Here is a 23,657-nt window from a genome sequence, read left to right on the forward strand (position 1 = left end):
GAGACACTCGCTTGGTATTTCTCCTGCTCTTTGTCTAGCAAAAAAATCCCTCATCACTTAATGAAAGCTTAAAATGAAGGCCTGCTTATTTCAGGGACCTTGTCACAAGTCCATTGTTTTTGAATTTCTGTTACTTTTGCTATATTTTCACACTTAAAACAATGATTTGGTAATCCTCTTGTACCACTGTCCTCTTTTGTGCTAAGAAATAAGTCTCCTGACAGTTCCCTCCCAAGTGCTTCCATTGTTGTCAGCATTAAGTCTGAGAATTACACCAGAATGACTGTAAATTTATCTGTTGTGAAAAGATTAACAAAAAGGTTATTACATAAATGTTATGATGTTTTGTCTGATGAGTTTGGAGAAAACCTGACAAGAGATCAGAGACCATTCCTTCATACAGAATCTCTACAGGTCCTTCAGATTCCCAGATACATGTTGGTGCTTCTTCTCTTCAGTTCACTCCACTCATTTTCTTTAGGGTTCAGGTCAGGGGACTGGGACAACCATGGCAGAAGCTTCATTTTGTGCTCAGTGACACATTTTTGAGTTGGCTTTGATGTTTGTTTTGGATCATTGACCTGATGAAAGATCCAACCACGGCCCATTATTGGATTTCTAACAGAAGCGGTCAGGTTTTGATTTTTATCTGTTGGTATTTGATAGAATCCATGATACTATGTATCTGAACAAGATGTCCAGGACCTCCAGCAGAAAAATAGGCCCACAATATTAAAGATCCAGCAATATATTTTACCGTGGGCATGGGGTACTTTTTATCCATGTGTGCACCAAACCCATCTGGTGGGTTTGCTGCCAAAAATCTCTTTTTTTTAGTTTCATCTGACCATAGAAGCCGGTCCCGTTTGAAGTTCCAGTCGTGTCTGACCACTGAATATTCTGGAGATTGTTTCTGGATGAGAGAAGAGGATTTTTCTTGAAACCCTCCCGAACATCTTGTGGGGATGAAGGTGCTGTTTGATATTTTTTTGTAACATCTTTAGTTGATTGGAACTTCTTAATTATTGCCCTGATAGTGGAAATGGGGATTTTCAATGCTTTAGCTATTATCTTACAGCCACTTTCTATTTTGTGAAGCTCAACAATCTTTTGCTGCACATCAGAACTATATTCTTTGGTTTTTCTCATTGTGATGAATGATTATGGGAATTTGGCCTTTGTGTTTCCTCATGTTTATACTCCTGTAGAACAGGAAGTCATGGCTGGACAATTTCATGTTCATGATCATCCTGGTGTGCTAAAAATGTAAAAATGGATGGGAATATACTTCTGAAATATTTTACGCATAAGAATTTCTAAGGGTACCATTAATTGTGTCCAACGTGTATTCGACAAAAACATTTATTTCATAATGAAATTTACCCCCCATTTTAAATTCTTATACTTTTTGTGAATTTTTTAAATAAAAGATCTAAAGGATTAACGATGCACATTTATTTTCACAGGCTTTTTTGTTCATATTTACCAAGGGTACCAACATGTCCATATATGTTTATGTCTGTAGATTGTAAATTGAATGATAATTTTTCTAGAGACTTAAAGTGCTTAGATTGATTATGTTATGCACAATCTCTGCTGACATTTCAGGGCTGCGTTGTCATTATGTCTAGGCACAGGTCCTCCATCTGATCTGGATACGGCCCGGATCCGGTTGAATACGGTAAACCTCGGGATAAACAGAGAGACTAATCTTAGTGAAGATGCCATTCTTCTTCTGATGTAACGAGTACATCTGGTGTTATAGGAAGTGTTCCCGGTTCCAGCTGACCTAATTTATGCAGCCTAACAATCCTTTAATGGATTTGAAAATATAAATTGATAATGTGTTATGTGTATGCCAGGTTAAAGAGATGCGTTTTTAGTCTAGATTTAAACTGACAGAGTGTGTCTGCTTCCCGAACAATGCTAGGAAGATTGTTCCAGAGTTTAGGTGCCAAATAGGAAAAGGATCTACTGCCTGCGGTTGATTTTGATATTCTAGGTATTATCAGCTGGCCTGAATTCTGAGATCGCAATAGACGTGAAGGACTATAATGCTTTAAGAGCTCGCTCAGGTACTGGGAAGCTAAACCATTTAGTGCTACAGTCCTGCACACTTTAGTACCAACCCTGCTCCCAAACACCTGCCTGTCATTTTCAAGTAAATTCAACTCTTCCGTCTACTTGTTACCGGTGGAACAGCATAGTGATGCACTCTGGAAACATGTAAAAAATGTACACTGACAACAATTTATTTATTTTTTTTTTTTTGACACACACAACCTTTGGTTCCAACATTTCTCCAAGAGATTTTCAGTAATAGACAATTGAACAGAAATGAAAGTAAAAGTAGCCCAACAACACATGCAGCAAATGTATATATTGCAACTTGGTGTACATTGGTATATACTGCAACTTGACTTTATAATGAAATGAAATTTATGAAAAGATTATGTCCACATGGAATGTTTATTGTATTCACTAGTCTTGAAAAACAAAGAATGCAGGCAATGGCTGACAGATTCATAAACGCAACTATGCTAGAGATAAAAGGTACATAATTCATGACAAGAAAAGACCAGGGTATCATAGTCAACATTTTAAAATTTTTGAGTATTTGATTAAAATCTGAAGCTAAAGATCAGTTTTGTAACATCACTGTATGTAGTTCACTGTGTCAGTCACAGTATGTGTACTGTACATTTTGCTACTGAAGGTTAAATTTTGATACGATAACAACTGAATCATGAAACAATGAGCAAACAGATCTGGTGTGTGAATTGCTATCGAAGGCTAAGGCGACACGTGAACTTGATCTGCACAAACGAGTGGCATTATTAATTAAAAAACAAAAACTTTTGTAAAAAGCATAACCCAGTACATCAAAGCTGCAGTGGGTATGTGAGATTCAAGCATGTTTGAAGGTGTGGCTGAGGAATCAGCTTATATATAAGGCTGTTCTTTCACCAAGAAGAAAAAACTGCTGTGAACTTCAAAGGTAAAACATTATTCTAAAGTAAAAAAAAATAATTAGTTTTTTATGCAGCACCCTTGTGTTAATCAAATGTGTGAATTTTATTGACAGTTGTCCCTAGGGCATCCAAAGTGCGATAAAGACATTTAGGTAAGTGGTTGTTCTTATTATAGCTGTACATTGCTTTCAATATTCACTGTAAAAAAAAAAAAAAAAAAAAAAAAAAAACATTCACTCAACTTCTTGAGTTTTCTATTTGTACTGACTCAGTTAAGTTGTATTTGCGTGGAATATTAAGTATGGTCAACTTGACAAATGAAATGTTGTTTGAACTTACAAAATTTAGTTGTATTAACTTTATGAAAGTAAGGTGAACTTACTTTAAGTTTTAATGTAATAACAAATGTTCCCTGTAAAATGTTTTTTTTTTTTTTTTTTTTTGTACACTCAACTTTTTGAGGTATTTCCACTGACTTAATCATTTTTAATTACTTAGAATATTAAGTATTTTCAACTTGACAAATTTAGTTATTAAAACTTTCAGTTCAATAGTTTTCAGTACCAAAGTTCATGTAACCTAATGTGGCTTATTTTATTAATTCAACCAAATAAATAATTGTTTTATTTAAATTCTTTTATTTAAATGTCAATTGTAAATAATTATTCTTTTATTTCCCAAATGTTTCAGCCATGTTTCAGTTGAGAACTTTATTCCCAATTATATAATTTTTTTTACAGCAAATAATAACTTATCTGATTTCAGCCACTGAAACATGAACTGCAAATAAAATCAATTATATTTCTCAAAATCTAAGCAGAGGATGATTAAACAACTCCAAAAACAGCTTAAGCAGCTTCACTTATTACAGACCAGTTTGACTTGATTTCTTTCATAAATTGTTTCTGAGAATTAACAGAGGTTTAGCTCTAATTAATGTTGATTTTTTTATTGACTTTTTTTGTTTGAAGTCACAATTATAGTGAAAAGTGTTTGCTTTAGTTGAGCACTGGACCCTTGGCTTTTTTTTTTAAATGACTTCTTTACACCAATTGCAACAGTGTTTCATTAAGAACACTTGTGCTTTAATGAAGTAGATCAGCTGAGGTTGTCTGCTTTTACCACATTCAAATGCTTGTACAGTGATTGAAATTACTGTTTCAAAGCAAATGTAGTGAAGGCCCTACTGAACTGTGAAAATATTTTCTTTTTACTAAACAAATTTAGCTGTGAGAGAAAGAGCACTAGTGCATTAACACTGACACAACTGAGAATCTGCTTAACATTTTTGTGCAACAATTTCAAACTGGGCATTTAGACACACTTTGACATCAACACTCATCATACAAACCTTAACGATGGTTAAAAAACAACTACTAAAATTCATGCCGCAATGCATGCTGGGAACAATGGATGAGTTTTGACTGGTGCGCCCAGAATGCACTGCAGCATGAAGCTTTTTGTTGATTGTCACCATTGTTGAGATTCATATGCTGATTCTTGATGTCTGAATGATGCCGTCCAGCATGTTTTTTGTTTTTCTTTTAATTCTTCAATTGATTAGATTGCCATGACACTGCTGGAGCAAACGCTGCTGTATCACAAGATCAGTTGGAAGTTTAGAGGCACTAAACCCTACACAAAACCCTAACAATCAGTGGTTAAATTTCAGATGTGATCAGTGAAGCAAACCACTGAAACCACCCAATAAAAGAAAAAAAAAAGAAAAAAGGATCAAGAGCACAACTAAAGGAAATGCTATTCACCAAAATGGTGACTCATAATCTTAAATCATAATCCCACGATCCATAACAAAAAGTTATGTGTAATAAAGAGTAACATGCACACAAAGTAAAGTTGACAAAGTTGGCTTTTTTTTTTTTTTTTGGTATTATGTTGTGCTGAATTTTAGGATTTGGTATGATTATGAGTAACAGGTAAAGCAGAAATGTTGGATCAATAAAGTATATTCCTATTTCTTTAAGTATCAGATTATGGAGAATTTTGACAAAAGTTTTTTTTTTTTTTTTTTTTTTCAGAATTGTACACATTATTTTAGCCTTGTCTAAAGAAAATATCTTTGAAGACTTTGAAGAAGTAATAATAGCAGACTGAGTCAAGAGCGCTTCAGTCCTGGACTTTTTTCTTAAATCTCCGTTGCATGAGTTTTTTCAAGATGTGTTCACAGCAACCTCCTGATATTGATGGAAATGGTAAAACTACTCTTGACATAGCCAAGGATTTTTTGCCTTTTTTTAAAGATAATGAGTACTTAAATGAAATGAAAAAAAAAGACTGAAAAGAAATTTACAATAAAAGAGGAACATGGTGATTGCTGGCCAGTTGCTGACATCAATCGAGCTTGGGCGGAAACAAAAACAGTGGATATAACCTCAGAAGACGGAAGAGACTTGATTCTTGTTATATTGATGCAGATGGTAAAAGGTTTGGTTTGTGATGAGTGTAAAAGAAAAATGACTGTAAAAGAGACTTCGAAACAGATTAATTTGAATAATACACCTAAACAAGTGGAAGCTGAAAGAGAGAATATAAGATGCAACATAGAAGAAAAAAAATCAAATGGATCTTCTCAAATTAATGCTGAACCAAATACATTGACAGCAGCTGAGCAGCAGTCTGGAGGAGATTCCAGTGCATCTAAACCCAGTCAAAAAGATATATCGGAAGATCCAAAGAAGCCTACATCGGAAAGCAAAGGCCCAAACAAATCTAATTCTTCAACCGTCTACATACGTATCCCACTCTCAGACTTGTTTGACAATCAGTCAATATATAATGATTGCGGATCTTCCTATAAATTAATAGATTATAAATTAACAGATCCTGAATTTACTGAAATAATAAAAAAAAAAAGTTATGTTATATTATTCAACAATCAAACAGGGAATGCGGCATGGGTGTATGAGATATTGAACAGGAGTAGTTTAGCTAAACATTGTGTGAAGCAAAAACACTTCCCAAAATTTGAGATCAAGGAAGAACGTAAAAAAAATTATGAGAGAGGTCATCTCGCTGCAGCTGCCAATCACAAGTGGTGTCAGGAAGCCTATGAAGACACTTTTGTGCTTGAGAACATGACACTAATGTGTAAGAGCTTAAACCGCACAATCTGGAAATCATTGGAGAAACGCTGTAGCAGAAAAGCACGCAACAATTTAAATCAGATCCGTAATCTCCATGTTTACACTGGACCACTTTACCTATCAAGCAATGATTCAAACCACGTGATACATAAGGTTGGAAACAAAGTAGTGCCGACTCACTTCTTTAAGGTGATAATTGTTGAGAATGAGAACGGGACAGTGTTAGAGCCAGAATGCTATGAGATTCCCAATGAGGAACAAGAACACAAGGGTCAAATGCCCAATAAGAAACAAGAAAACAAGGATCAAACGCCCAATGATGAACAGGAAAACAAGGATCCAATGCCCAATGATAAAAAAGAAAACAAGGATCCAATGCCCAATGATGAAAAAGAAAACAATGATGAAAAAGAAAACAAGGATAAAAATCCCAATGATGAAAAAGAAAACAAGGATCCAATGCCCAATGAGGAACAAGAACACAAGGGTCAAATGCCCAATCAGAAACAAGAAAACAAGGATCAAACGCCCAATGATGAACAGGAAAACAAGGATCCAATGCCCAATGATAAAAAAGAAAACAAGGATCCAATGCCCAATGATGAAAAAGAAAACAAGGATAAAAATCCCAATGATGAAAAAGAAAACAAGGATAAAAATCCCAATGATGAAAAAGAAAACAAGGATCCAATGCCCAATGAGGAACAAGAACACAAGGGTCAAATGCCCAATAAGAAACAAGAAAACAAGGATCAAACGCCCAATGATGAACAGGAAAACAAGGATCCAATGCCCAATGATAAAAAAGAAAACAAGGATCCAATGCCCAATGATGAAAAAGAAAACAAGGATAAAAATCCCAATGATGAAAAAGAAAACAAGGATAAAAATCCCAATGATGAAAAAGAAAACAAGGATCCAATGCCCAATGAGGAACAAGAACACAAGGGTCAAATGCCCAATAAGAAACAAGAAAACAAGGATCAAACGCCCAATGATGAACAGGAAAACAAGGATCCAATGCCCAATGATAAAAAAGAAAACAAGGATCCAATGCCCAATGATGAAAAAGAAAACAAGGATAAAAATCCCAATGATGAAAAAGAAAACAAGGATAAAAATCCCAATGATGAAAAAGAAAACAAGGATCCAATGCCCAATGAGGAACAAGAACACAAGGGTCAAATGCCCAATGATGAAAAAGAAAACAAGGATAAAAATCCCAATGATGAAAAAGAAAACAAGGAACAATCAAAGCACAAAAAAGAAGTAAAAGATTATGAAGAATTGCTAAAAAAATACAGAAAGAACATTGAATATATTGAGAGAGTCTCTGGGCTGAAGTTCACAGAAAGCAATCCCAATTTGAGAGTGATGGACAGTACAAAGACAGTGGAATGGCAGGGACAGGATGGAAATAAAGAGTCACATACAGCTAAGATAACAGTCACAATAAGCACCCCATACTGATAATGATGATACTGAATGATTGCCTATACTTCTGACATGTTTACAGTGAATTACTATATTACCCTAATGACATTGTACCATGGTGAGTGTTTGATCTTCAGTGTGTGTTTGGATTCCAATTGAAAAGAGGGAACATTTGTTTGAGCTTGCAGTGATATATGATTAACAATCCCATATACTGTATGAACTTATATACAGATGCACACCATTCAAAAATAATTTCATAAACCTTTTGATCTGAAAGCTTATGCTTAAATACTTGAAATTAGTTTTGTAGACAAACATATAATTATGCTGATGTATTCTTTTCTTTCTTTACAAATTACATTATTTTATATATAAACAGCTGACTTGAGCCAAATAGCTCAGAAAAGCAACCAGCAAGTAGCCACAGAAACTGTAATACTGTGTAAATATCATCTCATGTGGAAATATTATTATTATTATTATTATTTTTTCCTGGGAAATGTGAAGTGTACAGTTCTGAACATTGAATCCAGTCTGTGAAGAAGCGTATATATAGTTACAATTCCCTTTCTTTAAATTGTGTTATGGGTCATTCATGGGATTCTGTAATGTTTCTTTTCAAAGTGGTGGTTCACCAAAATAAAAAGTTAAAAGCTTTTTACAATACTTTGGTTTGCCCAATATGATGAATAATATCATTGCATGTAAATAATTTTAATCATAAAATGATGTCTTATTTCTATCTTACACTAATAATTTTGTCATGTCCCTGAGGCATTTTTGGCAATTATCTAAGTTTTTATTTGTGTTCTTAATATGTTCTTCTAAAAGATATTTTACTATAAAGTTCTGTCCCTCAGTCTGTACTCAACCCCGTCACATCAACCATTCTACACCTATGATTAGTAGCGTAAAGGAATTTCCCCCTGCATTATTGTCAAGCAGCAGTTTTGAGATTAAAATTATACTTGTTTAGTGTAACTTAACAATAAAGTTCAATATTTAAAACTGTTTATTTAGACTTACATGATATCATACCATGTATGTCATCTTTCATTTATCTAAGCGAGATGTTTTCAGGCTATGTCAGTAAAAGGAATCAATCACATTTCTAGTTAGATCAATGCTTAACCCAAGGATTTTCTAGAGAAACGCTCCGTGCTGATCTGCTCTGACTCTCTCTCATCTGCTCACGCTGAAAGCAGCGCCGGCGCGACCAGTGGGCGGGACTTATGAATGTGCCGCTCCTATTGGCTCTTAGGAGTGTCTCTCACTGCAGCACAACCAGTGATTGGATGAATCTCTTTTGGTATGCGCTTTAGATTACAGCCCGTAAAGTACTGCGTAACTAAAACAAATTTACAGCGTAACTTTCGATAATTATAGTGTACCTATAAAGTAAGTACGTGTAAGTATAGGGGAACATTATGTAAAGGGGTAACAACCAGGAAAATAACAAATTATTTATAGCCTACTGTAAATATTTTAGAACTAAGGGGTACTTATACTATTATGATGACAACAATCTTACATTTGGGAGCTATTTAGCGAGAAAGTGCACTGATTAAGTGCACTGATTAAGTTGTTTCAAGGCAAATAGAAAGAACTATTGCAATCTTTTTTAATACATGTGGAAATATGCTTGTTTCATGTAGTTACAGGGTAAGTATGACATTGCGGGCCGTAAATTAAAGTGGTGCTTGTTACACTCTTGCTTCATGTAATTACAGCAGTGGTGTAGTCTACGTGATACGCAGGTATACGCCGTATACCCACTAGGAAAGTTCAAGGATTTCCGTATACCCACTTAAAAAAGCACGAGGATACGTAACATCCAATAAATCACAATAAGCTTTGTGGTTTGTTGCTTTTGACATGAAACAAAGTCTCATATTTCAAATTCTGCCCATTTTACTTCGAAATAAAAACAAAAAACAAAAAACAAATACTGCTTTGGCGATCTTCAATGTGTATAGTGAGAGATCACTGTAGTGCAAGAGAAGTGGCAGCGTGAAGCGCGCGTGAACTGATCCTCTCCTCCGTTTTAATACCAGTTACAGTGCGAAATAAACATGAATGAACATCTTAAGGTATGTTAAAAGATAGTACAACTTAACGAAATCTGTATCATGTCTTGTGTAATCCCTTAATCAGTGTTTCAACCGTGGAAAGACGTTAATAACAGTAAACAATGTCACGTAACGTCACATTTAGGCAGAACAAACATATTCAGTGACCATAAACTTGTTAGTCAGCTAGAAAAATGAACTCTAGAGAGGAGCATTTAGCTAAATATATGCACCATATAACATAATAATTACAATTTTATTGTTCTTCAATATCCTATATAATGCATGTTTGAATAAATACGCCAAGTTGACAGCCACCATTTAAATGTCTATATTTCAAAAAACGAATTGGAGTAGAAATAATTTTAAAGTTCGAAGGCATATTATTACCTTATTATTATAAAAAATCAGACACATAATTATAGAGGCAACAATAATAATCAAAAGGTGAGCATTTATTTATAAACAATTTAATAAATCTTTATTCTTTAATTATTATAATTAATATTAATAAATGTTAATTTCCAACATATTTTGGGTTCATTTTAAGCAAGCAATACAGCAATTTTTACACAATAGTTGAGTTAAATAAAACAGCTGGTTGGGCAAGTGGTTTAACCCAACCACTGGGTCAAAACAACCCAGTTGCTGAGTTTGTCCATTTTCAACCCAACTTGGGTTGTTTTTAACCTAGCAGTTTTTAGAGTGTAATAATAGTTGCAACTTGCACTCTTAAATGTGCAATGAAACTTGCCAGCTGAAAAAAACCTATGCTCCAGGCATCATATTTATTTAACATCTAAGGCTAATGTAGATCTTAACTGGTTGAGTTAGATGGTGATTGACACTAAACTGTAGAAAATCAGTCCAGAGTCTCTCCAGCTGTCAATGTCATTGGCTGTTAAAGTCTTGTGTTGCTTCTAATAAATTGACATGTTGATAACACACACATAAGCAGTCTTTTGGAATGCTCTCAATTACATATAGCCTAGATCAGATGCATACTATATGCATTAGTAAGTGTGGTGGTGCTTATAGGGTGTCACTCTGGGATGGGTGCACATGAGGCTGGGAGGGAAAAAATCAGTATACTCACTACAAAAAACTAGACTACACCACTGAGTTACAGGGTAAATGTGACATTGTGGGCTGTAAATTAAAGTGGTGCTTGTTATACTCTTGCTTCATGCAGTTACAGGGTAAGTAATAAAAAAAACAAAATAAAAAAAAACACAAACAATCTGATATCACTGACTCCGAAACCTTTATTTGAAAAACAACTTAATTAAAAACAGGTCTACAACACTTATTATTCAGTTATTCATTTTTTTTTTAAATCAACTTTTCATTTCAAATTCTAAAGTCCTGACAGAAAGTAACATGTTTTGTCCCTTTTTTTGTTGTTGTTGTTTCTCTTGCTTGGCTTCCTCCTCTGGAAGGATGAATCTTAAGAAGGAATCCCATTGCTATTCTGTATTAAAAGAAAATACAGAAAATTTTCTCATGGTTTAAGCTATTCATCTTTTCGCTTCCGACCATATTGTAAAAAAAAAAAAAAAAAAAAAAACTGATGGAATCCGACATCCATGTGATTTTTCACGTGAGTTTCTCGGCACGCTTACGTCACGCTTCAAGTTACGTCAAGCATGAACTCTCAACCCTCTCATGCACCTGCAGGTGAAAGTTGGTCGAAAGTTTTAAATTTTTTAAATATTTGGTATTTTTCTTACAAATACGTATCGTTTCACTTCAGAAGACATTGATTCATCCATTGGGGTCGTATGGATTACTATAGTTATTGCTGTATGTGCTGTGTGATGCTTCGACTTTTAGGAACACATGAGCTTGCATAAAGCATTCCCAGAGATTATTTATTTTTCTAAAAACCTTTGTTTGTGTTCATCTTAAGAAGGAAAGTCGTATACATCTCAGATGAGGGTAAAAGATGAGTAAATGGTGAGCAAATGACATGGGATTCCCTCTTAAGATTCATCAGTGGAAAGAAAGAAAAAGAAGAGGAACAAGAGGAGGAGGAAGCCAAGCAAGAGAAACGAATAAGAAGTGTTGTAACTTTAAATCTGTTTTTAAATAAGTTGTTTTTCAAATAATGGTTTCCAAGTGATATCAGATTGTTTGTGTTTTTTTTTTTTGTGTTTTTTTAATTACTTACCCTGTAACTACATGAAACGAAAGCATATTTCCCCATGTATTAAAAAAGATTGCAATAGTTCTTTCTACTTGCCTTGAAACAACTTAATCAAGTGCACTTTCTTACTAAATTGCTCCCAAACGTAAGATTGTTGTCTATCATAATAGTATAAGTACCCCTTAGTTCTAAAATACTTACAATATAAATAATTTGTTATTTTCCTGGTTGTTACCCCTTTATTCCCAAGACTTTACATATTGTTCCCCTATACATACACATACTTACTTTATAGGTACACTATAATTATCGAAAGTTACGCTGTAAATTCGTTGTAATTACGCAGTACGTTCCGGGCTGTAATCTTAAGTGTTACCTCTCTTTTTCTTATAGAATTTGCTTTTTTTCCTTAACTTTTTTCTCTTTACTGGTAGCCTGGGTTACCCGGGTTACATCAATCAATCTGGGTCAGATCTGATTTCAACCTCTTATTCGTTACCATATTGTTACAGCCACATCAGTTACAGTGTGTGTGTGTGTGTGTGTGTGTACTCTTACTTGCCTTTTTTTTTTTTTTTTACTGCAGTGCATTGTGGTTGAATTATTGATTATTCCACACATTTGCAAAAACTTACTCTGTGTTATAGTCACACTAGTGTGCAGGTGGGGGGTGGGTGTGTCTATTTTGCACTTGTGAAATTTTAGAGTGTCACCCCATCATTGCTGTGCACTTTTTTCTGCACAGTGGTTTATCTGAAGTTTGTACCACCAAAAGATTCTCTGAGTTTTCGTATTTTTCCTATTTCTACTCTTTTTCCTATTTCCTATCTCTACGATCACAGTTCCTGCCTCAGTCGGATTCTCTGCCAAATATCATATCATCTCTGCCAGACATTGTCGCTACAGCTGCTCGAGCACAGAGAAAATGGAGGACAGCATACAGCTCGCTGATGGCAGAAACTATGGTAATGCAGGACTGTCAGTCAGCGGTCGTGGGATGGGCCTGTGGCTTAATGTGATGTAACATTAGAACCATGGCTAAAAACAGAGCTCGTGTAACCGCTCTTAAGATGCTGCGCTGGCTGACTCAAGCCCAAAGTATACTTCGGCTGTCCGCACGTCCGCACACCCCGTCTGCGTGTAGCCTAAATTTCGAGACCGCGCGGACAGTGCGCTTGTAACAGCACATGCGCAAGCAGGACAGAAGAGTCCACTAGGTGGCAATACGCACAGTGTGCAGTCGTTGAAGAAGAGTGTGGAAAAAGCGATTCAAAAACAACACGCTTGAAACAAGGTTCTGATTCTTGGTGTATCTTCTGAACTATGTTGCAATGGTGGATGCACTATTTGTCTTCTCCAATCCTACCCAGTGAATGTCCCGTTGATGACACGACTCAGTGCTGCTCTCCAATGTCTGGTAGAGTATAGAAAAAAATTGTACTGCGCATGTGTCAAACTTGGTCATCCGCGGTTGAGTATACTTTGAAAGATGCGCAGACATGACTGCGAGCGAGACGCATCCGGGCACGGAAAGTGAAGTATACCCTGGCCTTCAGTTCTCGCGGTACTTTGATGCCATACGTCACAATCACATGGTGTCGGCGCTGTCTCAACTCTGACAAAATTTCTTACCGGCATGCACTGCTTCAAGTCAGCCGCCGATCGGTCTGTACAACACTGCATGAAGTCGAACAAGCCTAAAAACATCATTGTTTTTATTGATTTGAAAACTGAGTTGAAAACTGTAATATAAAATAAAAAGAATACATTAAAACTGTTACATGGTGAATGTTGAGTCCAATTGTTTAACGTGAGATAATCACGCAAAATGTTTACTACATAAATGTACTGAGACATAATTGCTAAAGATCTTTAGCAGTAGATACATTCTGAACAGAACTACGCATTTTACAATAATATCAAAGAGTATAGAACCCAAGAGGCGAAATTCTTATCCTTTTTGGGCAACAGCCACTAGATGGCGCTCCGGTAGCGCGGCCGCCATTATGGAGTGAAAATACTAACTGGACCATAGAACCCTTTACATCTTACACACCCAAAATCGGCGAATTTCACAACCAAATCAGAAGCACAAAATTGTATGGCTCCTACAGTAAATGTTGTATTGTCTTATATATGTTTTATTTTACCAGTTGTGGAATCCAACCATTCAACCATCTGATGTAACGTAGTTAGCCTACTTTATTGAGTATTTCCATTTTATGCAACTTTACACATTTATTAATAGTAAATTAATACATTTAAGATCATCATGTTTGCAGCGAACAATATAGATCAGACCTAGTGGAGTAATATAATAGTATTACTCCACTATCTGAATTGAAATATATATATTGTACGTTTTAATGGATCACGCTACAAACATAATGATCTTATAATACATGATGCATTGCTGTGTCCGTTACCGCATAATTCACACTTTTGGACACTTTTGCTTTAACTGCTAAATCAAGCTGTTATATTCATATATTTATTGTCCAACATTCCCAATTTTTCTGATGCATGTCCTTAATTTAATTTCATATGTTGGTATTAATTCAGTGTTTATAATGTTAATAATTGAACTTCAAAGAATTTTAACCCAAACTGACTGGGTTTCTAGAGAGCAAAGGTTTTGTGAAAAAAAAAAGTGGAAGACTTAAACACAAAGTGTGTAAAATAAACTGTTCTATTGAGTTTCGCTGTTAGTGTATATTCTTTGATAATATGTTAAGAAAACAATTACTAAGTTTTTCTACACAAAACAGCATAATCAAAAACAATGAAACTTGACTTACAGGTGGTGAAAAAATACTATAGTAATTTATAGTAAATACTATGGTGTTTTTGAACCATATAGTAAAGTACTTGAATTAATTTGTTGTGGTAATTCTATAGTTGCTGTGATAATATAACAACTATAGTAATCTAAACAAATTACTTTACCCAATACTGTACTAAATTCTCTACAACTTTAGGGTATATTATATTACAATATACACTACAGTTTACTGTAGGATTTATTACAGTTTATCAGTTCACTATAGTTAATACTACAGTATGCTGTAGCATTCATTAACAAAGTGTTGTAAATACTATAATATATACAGTATACTACAATTTACTACAGTATGGTTCAAAAACACTATAGTATTTACTATAGTATTTTTTCACCTGTGCCTCGTTAAGCAAAAGAAACATGCGCTACCGTTGTTCTTCAGAACTTAATCCCGGAAACTGAATGATATAAATTTAAGCTGTAGAATATAAAATGACCAGTAGGGGGAGCAAAAACACTAAAATAGGCAGAACCAGAACATGAAATGTCATTTTTATTAATTTAACTGATCACAGATTTAACTTGTCATTTACCTCTCTAGTTCTGTTCTAGGTCTAAACAAACACAGATTCAGTAAAGCAGCTCTAAAAGAGTCACTATCAGCTCAGTTTGATTCAATTTTGATTCAGTTCAGTAACAGTAAATTTTCTTGTGGAATTATTACTGGCATGTAGAAAAACAAGTAAAAATGCATAGCTTTTCATAGAATAAGAAAATATGTTATATTTTATTTGAAAATAAGAAACTTATGTCATACAGAGTTGTATTATAATATGTTTGCTATAAAAATTGTTTTTAAAAAAAATAACATACTGAGATTTCAAACACCGAAACTGGCATCAGTATTTCATTATTGAGTGCAGAAAAGCGAGTCGCAAATGCCTGATATCTTTGAGTTTGTGATTTATACTGTAACAGATGTAGACGTCAGAGACGCTTCAGTTGAGTCAATAACAAATTGACCTGAGAATCATGTTAATTCAGACCGGCAGATCCTGATCATCCTCTGGACACGGAGCCATTGAACTGATCAGATTCAGAGTGATTCAGTGAATCAGGAGCATCAGATCTGACCTTTATTTGGAGACCAGTTTCAGGATCCCTGTGAGAATTAGATTCATTTAAACATTAATATTCATAAAGCCTCATCTGTACACTAAAACATCATCAGCCCTTAAATGTGCTCCAGTCTCAGGTAATTCACTCACCTGTTTCCTGAATCATTGCACTGATGGACAGATGGTGCTGCCTTTGGAAAACATCTGAACACAGAATGACACTTATTAATATTATATTCATCTTAGTATTTCCATGTATTCAGAGAAATTTTATAGTTTAGGCCAGATGTTTTCAAAGCGAAAACAAAGTGAAATTATAAAATTGTGCTGCGTATTAACAGATGAGGGTAATTTGAGTCAATAAACAAGCATACTGTGTTCATTACTGACACATTAATAACAGTATTTTAGTTTTAGTTTTCATGACTCTTTCTGACACAATTAAAGTTTCTCTCACCTGAAGATCCTTTTCCGCAGCATGAAACACATCAAGATGATGAAGATGATGATGATGATGATGAAGAGAGCAAACAGCCACCAGAACTGATCTATATAAGTGATGAAATATCAAATCAGCTGATGTGTAAGAATGACGAATCAATATTAGAGTTTAGGTTTAAAGCTCTTAAACCTGAGTGCTGGAGAGACAGAGCCACATCATCCAGAACATCTTTAAAACACACAATGATCACAAATATGAGCCAAAATGACAGAAAACATACTGGATTGAGTGAATGAGACACAGTGTATCAGCTGAAACTCACCTGGAGTTGTTGCAGTTTCATTCCTCACTGAAAAACACATTCACAGTCATCAAAATCCCAGGGTTAAATTACAGGGATAGTTCACCCAAAAATGAAAATTACCCCAAGCTTTACTCTCCCTTAAGCCATCCTAGGTGTATATGACCATCTTCTTTCAGATGAACACAATTGGAGATATATTAATAAACACCCTGACGCTTCCAAGCAAATAATGTAGTACTTAGCGTAGTTTGTCGCGTAAGTTACGCTTTAGATATAAGTCGAATCTGTATGGCCGGAAGCTAGTTATTTTACTTTATAAAGTGTTGTAAACTGGTGGTAACCGCTTGGAAGAGCCATGATATTTTTTAATATAACTCTGATTGTGTTCGTCTGAATGAAGACGAACACCTAGGATGGCTTGAGGGTGAGTAAATCATGGGATAATTTTCATTTTTCAGACACCTGATAATGATGAGGAGAATCATTGAAGGAAAAAGAAACACAAGAACTACAACTGACTGGCCACAGCCTTATGCGGAGTTCACACTGCACAATTTTAGTCAGATTTTCACTAATCAACAGATTTTGCAAAATCGCTGACAAATGTCCAAAATCGGAGGTAAATGCTCGTTCACGTGAGTGACAATCACGCAGTGTGCATTATCAAAGACGCGATCTGAGAGAATCAACAATGTGTTGCTGATGGCCGTGAGATATTTGGCATGCATGGACCTGTCTGCGATTCAAAATCCTGCTGTGTGAAATGTGTTCTGACTGAAAATGGCATCGCCGATGACCTACAGCCAAGGAGAGAGCAAGATACAGGGCAGCGGGAAGTTTGGGGAGGAGTTTTAGACCAGAATATCACAAGCTCCTTCTTGGTCTATTTGGACCCAAGAAATACAGGAAAGTTTATTTTTCTCCTTTTCACTGCAAATCAGTGCGCAGACTATTTGGATCGCAAGCTTCTTGCCGGCTACTTTTTAATAACAATTCCAGTCTTGCGTGAGAACTGTGATCTCATGTGTGATCTTGCGTTATTTCCTTATAACTTCACGTGTGTTTGGTTGTGAAACGTAGTTTGTGGACCAGGCAGAGGTGTCAGTGATTCTTCCTATTGTAAAGACATGCAATGTGAAACCCCCTGTCGCTGATCCATCATGCAATCTGCACAAAGCAGTGACTGAATGCTATACCAGATAGTCGTGCAGTGTGAAAAAAACAGTGAATTTGACGACTTTGAAAATTGTGCTGTGTGAACTCAGCATTAGATGAAAACAACTGAAAAGACTCTCTTAAATCTCTCTTATTATAAACCAGACTGACTTTATTTGTCATTTTTTGCAGTTCTTTTTGAGTATTAACAGAGGTTTCGATATTGATGTTTTATCGAAAATATTTGATCACCATTATGGTGATCAGTGTTTCATTTAGTTTGACTCTGAAAAATTGAAACAAAAAAATAGTTACAAAGGAAGCCAGAAACAAAGATGAACAGGTGATATAGTTTTCATCATCATAAAGTAGAATTTGTTAATTTCATCTCTGAACAAAAGTGGTTATTCCATTATTAAATTTTTTCACCAAAAATATTTCCTTACCACTGATCAGACAGTCTAATTTTTTTATATATATATATTGTGGGAAAACATTTTTTAGACACACACAGACATCGTTTAACACCCAGCTGGTGGTTCCCATATAAACACTGAGTGGTGCTAATTTAACTTGAAGCAGAGAAGATTCAGTTCAACACAGAGTTTGATCTGAATCTCTTAATATTCTCTGTTCATGCTGATAGTTGAAACGTTTCTTCTCTTACCTCTGAACATGGTCACATGACTGTAATGAATCTGAAATAAACGAAAGAATCATTAAATCATCACTTATAATGTTCATGAAGGATTAATGCTTCAGATGCATGTGTACAGGTAAGAAAATAATCATCAGTTCTATGTGTTATAAATGTGTTGAGTGAAAAATTAAAATCATTTTACAGATTTCGCAGAATCGCAGATGATCTCATGATTCAGATTCACACAGCGAGAAGTGACGAGACGATCCGATGAGACTGAAATAACAGGATCAATCAGTGTTTCAGGAACTGATGGATCTGCGATCTTAAATCCATCCTGATCAAATCAAACACAAGACAATGAATTTGTCAGCAACAGAAGAAACTGAGGTAATGTTCACAAACAGATGTTTGTGAAGCAAGCAGGTGAGTATCTGAGTACACAGAATGACATGACAGCTGGGTAAATAACAGTCCTTTTCTTTGATTTGTGCTGCTGTCACCTAAAATTATTTGCAATCATTCTGTTGAAGCTGTTGAAAGATACAGTGTCTTGTATGTTGTTCAGTGTGTTTGTAACCAATGGGATACGCACTGACTGCACTATTGCCAAATTAAGTGCTCCAGTCAGAGAGAGGAGCAGGAGGGATTTCATTTGCCACAATACTTTTAGGCCTTTTTGGAAAATGTCTTAGTGAATGTTTTAGTCTGGTTTTAAATGTTAGCTGTCTGTTTTCTGTAATTTTGGTTAAAAAAAAAAAAAAACACACACAAAAAATTTTCATTTCAAACACACTGTTATTCCTATTATTATGTAGACTCTCCATAGACTTAATGGTTTTTATACTGTACAAACTGTATATTCCATCCTATACACTAACCCTAAACCTACCCATCACAGAAAACTTTCTGCAGTTTCACATGCTTAAAAAACATCATTCTGTATGATTTATAAGCTTGTTTCCTCATGGAGACCTAAAAAATGTCCCCACAAGGTCAAAACTATACTTGTAGAGACATTTGGTCCTCATAATGAAGGGAACACTAGTGCACGCACACACACTTTACAACACAAACACATGTTAATTTTTTTCTTCTTCTCTCTTAATTTCTTAACTTGTTAGCGTACACAGAAAAACACCCACCTCTGAATACCAGCTCTGCTCACAGTCAGGATTGAGTGTTTGATTGAAGATGGCAGAAGAAACCGCATACAGAAACCCCAGAGAGGTCTGAATGTCCCCACATGTTACTGTGATGTTATTCATGATTCAGTGCTGAAGGAAACAGTTAAAAACATTTGTGGATGAGGTGTTAATGGTCTGTAATGGAAAGCAGTAAAAGAACCTCATCTTCTGTTATTTCTTCATGTCTTTCAAATAACAACAGGTCTGCTTCTCAGATAAAGCTTTCACATCGTTTCATAACATTATGACATTTGACAGATTTATTAGCTTCTTTACACACATTCAAAACAAAAATTCTAGATTTTTTGTCAGAGTTCAATAACAAGCATCAGTCGAAGACTCACCAATTTAATTTAGTCACATTGTTTTTGTGAATATTTTACATTTGAAGCCTTTAAGATGGTTATAAACTTGCTACTCATAAAAACTGTAATGAAAAGTATTTCTTACCTGAAGTAGATAGCCTGAATGATGGGAGCAGAGAGCTGATGCTGAATGAAACTCCTCCAGAGAGAGGCTGTATTTGAAGCGCATGAGCGACTTTGTGGTGAAATTAGACAAAAGGAAGCAGCAGATGCAGAGGACTTTCCACAAGCACACTACCCCTCTAACATCCAAACCAATGCATGTACACACACCCACACATCCTTTTTTTATACTATACCTAAACCTACCTACCACAGGAACCTAATTCTAACATTCTAACATTCTTTTATAAATATATAGATAGATAGATAGATAGATAGATAGATAGATACAGGTGCATCTCAATATATTAGAATGTCGTGGAAAAGTTCATTTATTTCAGTAATTCAACTAAAATTGTGGAACTCGTGTATTAAATAAACTCAGTGCACACTGACTAAAGTACTTTAAGTCTTTGGTTCTTTTAATTGTGATGATTTTGGTCACATTTAACAAAAACCCACCAATTCACTATCTCAATAAATTAGAATACTTCATAAGATCAATAAAAAAAAGGATATTTTAAACAGAAATGTCAGGCTTCTGAAAAGTATGTTCATTTCTATGCACTCAATACTTGGTTGGGCCTCCTTTTGCGTGAATTACTGCATCAATGCGGCGTGGCATGGAGGCGATCAGCCTGTGGCACTGCTCAGGTGTAATGGAAGCCCAGGTTGCTCTGATAGTGGCCTTCAGCTCTTCTGCATTGTTGGGTCTGGTGTCTCTCATCTTCCTCTTGACAATATCCCATAGATTTTCTATGGGGTTCAGGTCAGGCGAGTTTGCTGGCCAGTCAAGCACAGTAACACCATGGTCATTGAACCAGCTTTTGGTACCTTTGGCAGTGTGGGCAGGTGCCAAATCCTGCTGGAAAATGAAATCAGCATCTCCATAAAGCTTGTCAGCAGAAGGAAGCATAAAGTGCTCTAAAATTTCCTGGTAGATGGCTGCGTTGACTGTGGACTTCAGAAAAAACAGTGGACCAACACCAGCAGATGACATGGCAGCCCAAATCATCACTGACTGTGGAAACTTCACACTGGACTTCAAGCAACATGGTTTCTGTGCCTCTCCTCTCTTCCTCCAGACTCTGGGACCTTGATTTCCAAATGAAATGCAAAATTTACTCTCATCTGAAAAAAGGACTTTGGACCACTGAGCAACAGTCCAGTTCTTTTTCTCCTTAGCCCAGGTAAGATGCTTCAGACGTTGTCTTTGGTTCAGAAGTGGCTTGGTACGTGGAATGTGACAGTTGTAGCCCATTTCCTGAAGACGTCTGTGTGTGGTGGCTCTTGATGCACTGACTCCAGCTTCAGTCCACTCCTTTTGAAGCTCTCCTAAGTTCTTAAATCGGCTTCGCCTGACAATCTTCTCAAGCCTGCGGTCATTCCTTTCACTTGTACACCTTTTCCTACCACACTTTTTCCTTCCAGTCAACTTTCCATGAATATGCTTTGGCACAGCACTCTGCGAACAGCCAGCTCTTTCAGCAATGACCCTCCATGGCTTACTCTCATTGTAGAGGGTCTTGATGATCGTCTTCTGGACACCTGTCAAGTCAGCAGACTTCCCCACGACTGCTGTTGGGATTACTGACCTAAACCCAGTATTTATACCCTGAGAATGGTCCTTTAATAGAACTTGAATATATATATATTATATATATATAAGTATGTTAGAATAAATAAAAAAAACTTCACATAATCATAATCAGTCGCATAGTCACATTACACACACACACACACACACACACACACACAGTTATTCCTATCATTACGGGGACTCTCCATAGACGTAATGGTTTTTATACTGTGCAAACTGTATATTCTATCCTTACTCTAACCCTAAACCTAAACCTACCCATCACACAAAACAACAAAAAACATCATTCTGTATGATTTAAAAGCTTGTTTCCTCATGGAGACCTAAAACATGTCCCCACAAGGTCAAAATGTACTGGTATTACTATACTTGTGGAGACATTTGGTCCCTGTAACGTAGGGAATACCAGTGCACACACATACACACACACAATTGTAAGCTGCTTTACACATCTGCTAAATGTTAACCCCAAAAAGGGCAAGACCATAAAGAGACATCAGAAAATTATTTTATTGCTATTTTCCATCTTCTTAGGACACAAATAAAAATAATAATAATATTTTTTTTTTTAAAAACATGACTTTTATTTTTTATTTTAATGTTTGGTGGTATAAATTAAGTGAAAACAGAATGCTTGTTTGGCAATGCGTATTACAACATTATAGCTAGATTTTTAAAGTTATTTATTCTCTCATAACTTAAACTAAACATTCTTTGAAAAACAAAGTTATTTTTGTTTTTATGGTTCTTCTGTTGAACAATAAGTATAATGCGTATTTATGAATATATTGTATAATGCTGTATAATATTTAATACACAAATTTCTAGAGCCTATAAATTATCAATACAACCAAAACTTTGCTGAAAAACCTGTTGTACACAATCTACTTCATGCCTTCTGTACTCTGATTGATAATTCATACTTTTTTTTTTTATTAAGTAAAGTATTTTTTGCTCAGAAATCTTTAATTATTTTTATAAAGTAAATGTAAGATAAACAGTTATTATACTAAAGCACCTTGTGTTTAGTATCAGGCTTTTATGGCATATATATTGGAGGAAATGTTCCCCAAAAGTCTGTTGTGTTATATTTGAAATTTACATTAACATGAAAAAAATGTAAAAAGAATTTTTAATATTTAAATTTAAAAAAAATATATATATAATCAAGTAAATCCAAGTTGCTTCAGTCCAGTAAATGTTTATCTTGCATTTACTTTATAAAAATCATTAAAGATTTTTAAGCAAAAAGGATTTTATATGATAAAAAGGTATGAATTATCAAGTGCAGAAATCATGAAGTAGATTGTGTACAACAAGTTTTTCAGTAAAGTTTTGGTCGTATTGATAATTTATAGGGCCTATGTGTATTAGGGAAATTTGTGTATTAAATATTATACAGCATTATACAATATATACATAAATAGGCATTATACTTATTGTTACAAAGAATGTTTAGTTTAAGTTATGAGTGAAAAATCTAGCTATAATGTTGTAATACACATTGCCAAACAAGCTTTCTGTTTTCAATTGATTTATACCCCCAAAGGGGCGACGTATCCTGGGAGATACAAACATTTACACACAAATTATGAAAAATGTAAAAACTAAATTCATAAAATTTCAACATAAACGTAATAAGCTTATACTGAACAACAACTTTTTAAACATGTAAGTCCCCTCCAAATATTGTAAATATGTGAAATGTATCAACTTTTATCCGAGGGTGGGTGGATTTCCCACATGTTGTTTTTAAATGCTGCCCGTAAGCTAAACAAAACATTTATGAATAAATTCACCAGATTTAAATATTCACAGCAAACACCCTTTCAACATGAAACCAAGAAATGAGACTCAAACTTTCCCTTTCCCCACAGCCTCTCAAATGTTTGTATCCCCCAGGATACACCGGCAGTTTTAGGGTTAAGAAAACTGTCTCAAAAAAGCGTCTGAAAAAAAAAAAACACTAACTTTCAAATATCAATATATCATAATATTTTACTTAAATATTCAGTTCAATATACCATAGTAAAAAATAAATAAAAACTTTTGACTCGTGTGTCTCTAGTAGGTTTCACATCACTGTCACTGTGGTTTTTCTGGGTTGAGAAAATCTAAACCATGGGTTGATTTACATCTCTTGCGGTTAAAAAGTAAGTGTTTGCATGCTCATTGACAGAGACATGTTTCATATCCTGAACGGATGCTTGTACAAACAGCGGTTGAATGGTGTGGTG

At 35.1% G+C, this 23,657-nt stretch overlaps 1 long non-coding RNA gene across 1 annotated transcript; it reads right to left on the reverse strand.

Annotated features, from left to right (window-relative positions):
• Nucleotides 1-15,366: 15,366 nt before the first annotated feature.
• On the reverse strand, nt 15,367-16,287 carry LOC127510096 (uncharacterized). Its single transcript, XR_007929480.1, has 4 exons — nt 16,257-16,287; nt 16,083-16,173; nt 15,776-15,829; nt 15,367-15,669 (listed from the first exon to the last, which is right to left on the reverse strand). It is a non-coding gene; the product is annotated as an uncharacterized LOC127510096 (long non-coding RNA).
• Nucleotides 16,288-23,657: the final 7,370 nt, after the last annotated feature.

The sequence above is a fragment of the Ctenopharyngodon idella genome, chromosome 3 (assembly GCF_019924925.1).
Source record: "Ctenopharyngodon idella isolate HZGC_01 chromosome 3, HZGC01, whole genome shotgun sequence".
NCBI classification, from domain to species: domain Eukaryota; kingdom Metazoa; phylum Chordata; class Actinopteri; order Cypriniformes; family Xenocyprididae; genus Ctenopharyngodon; species Ctenopharyngodon idella.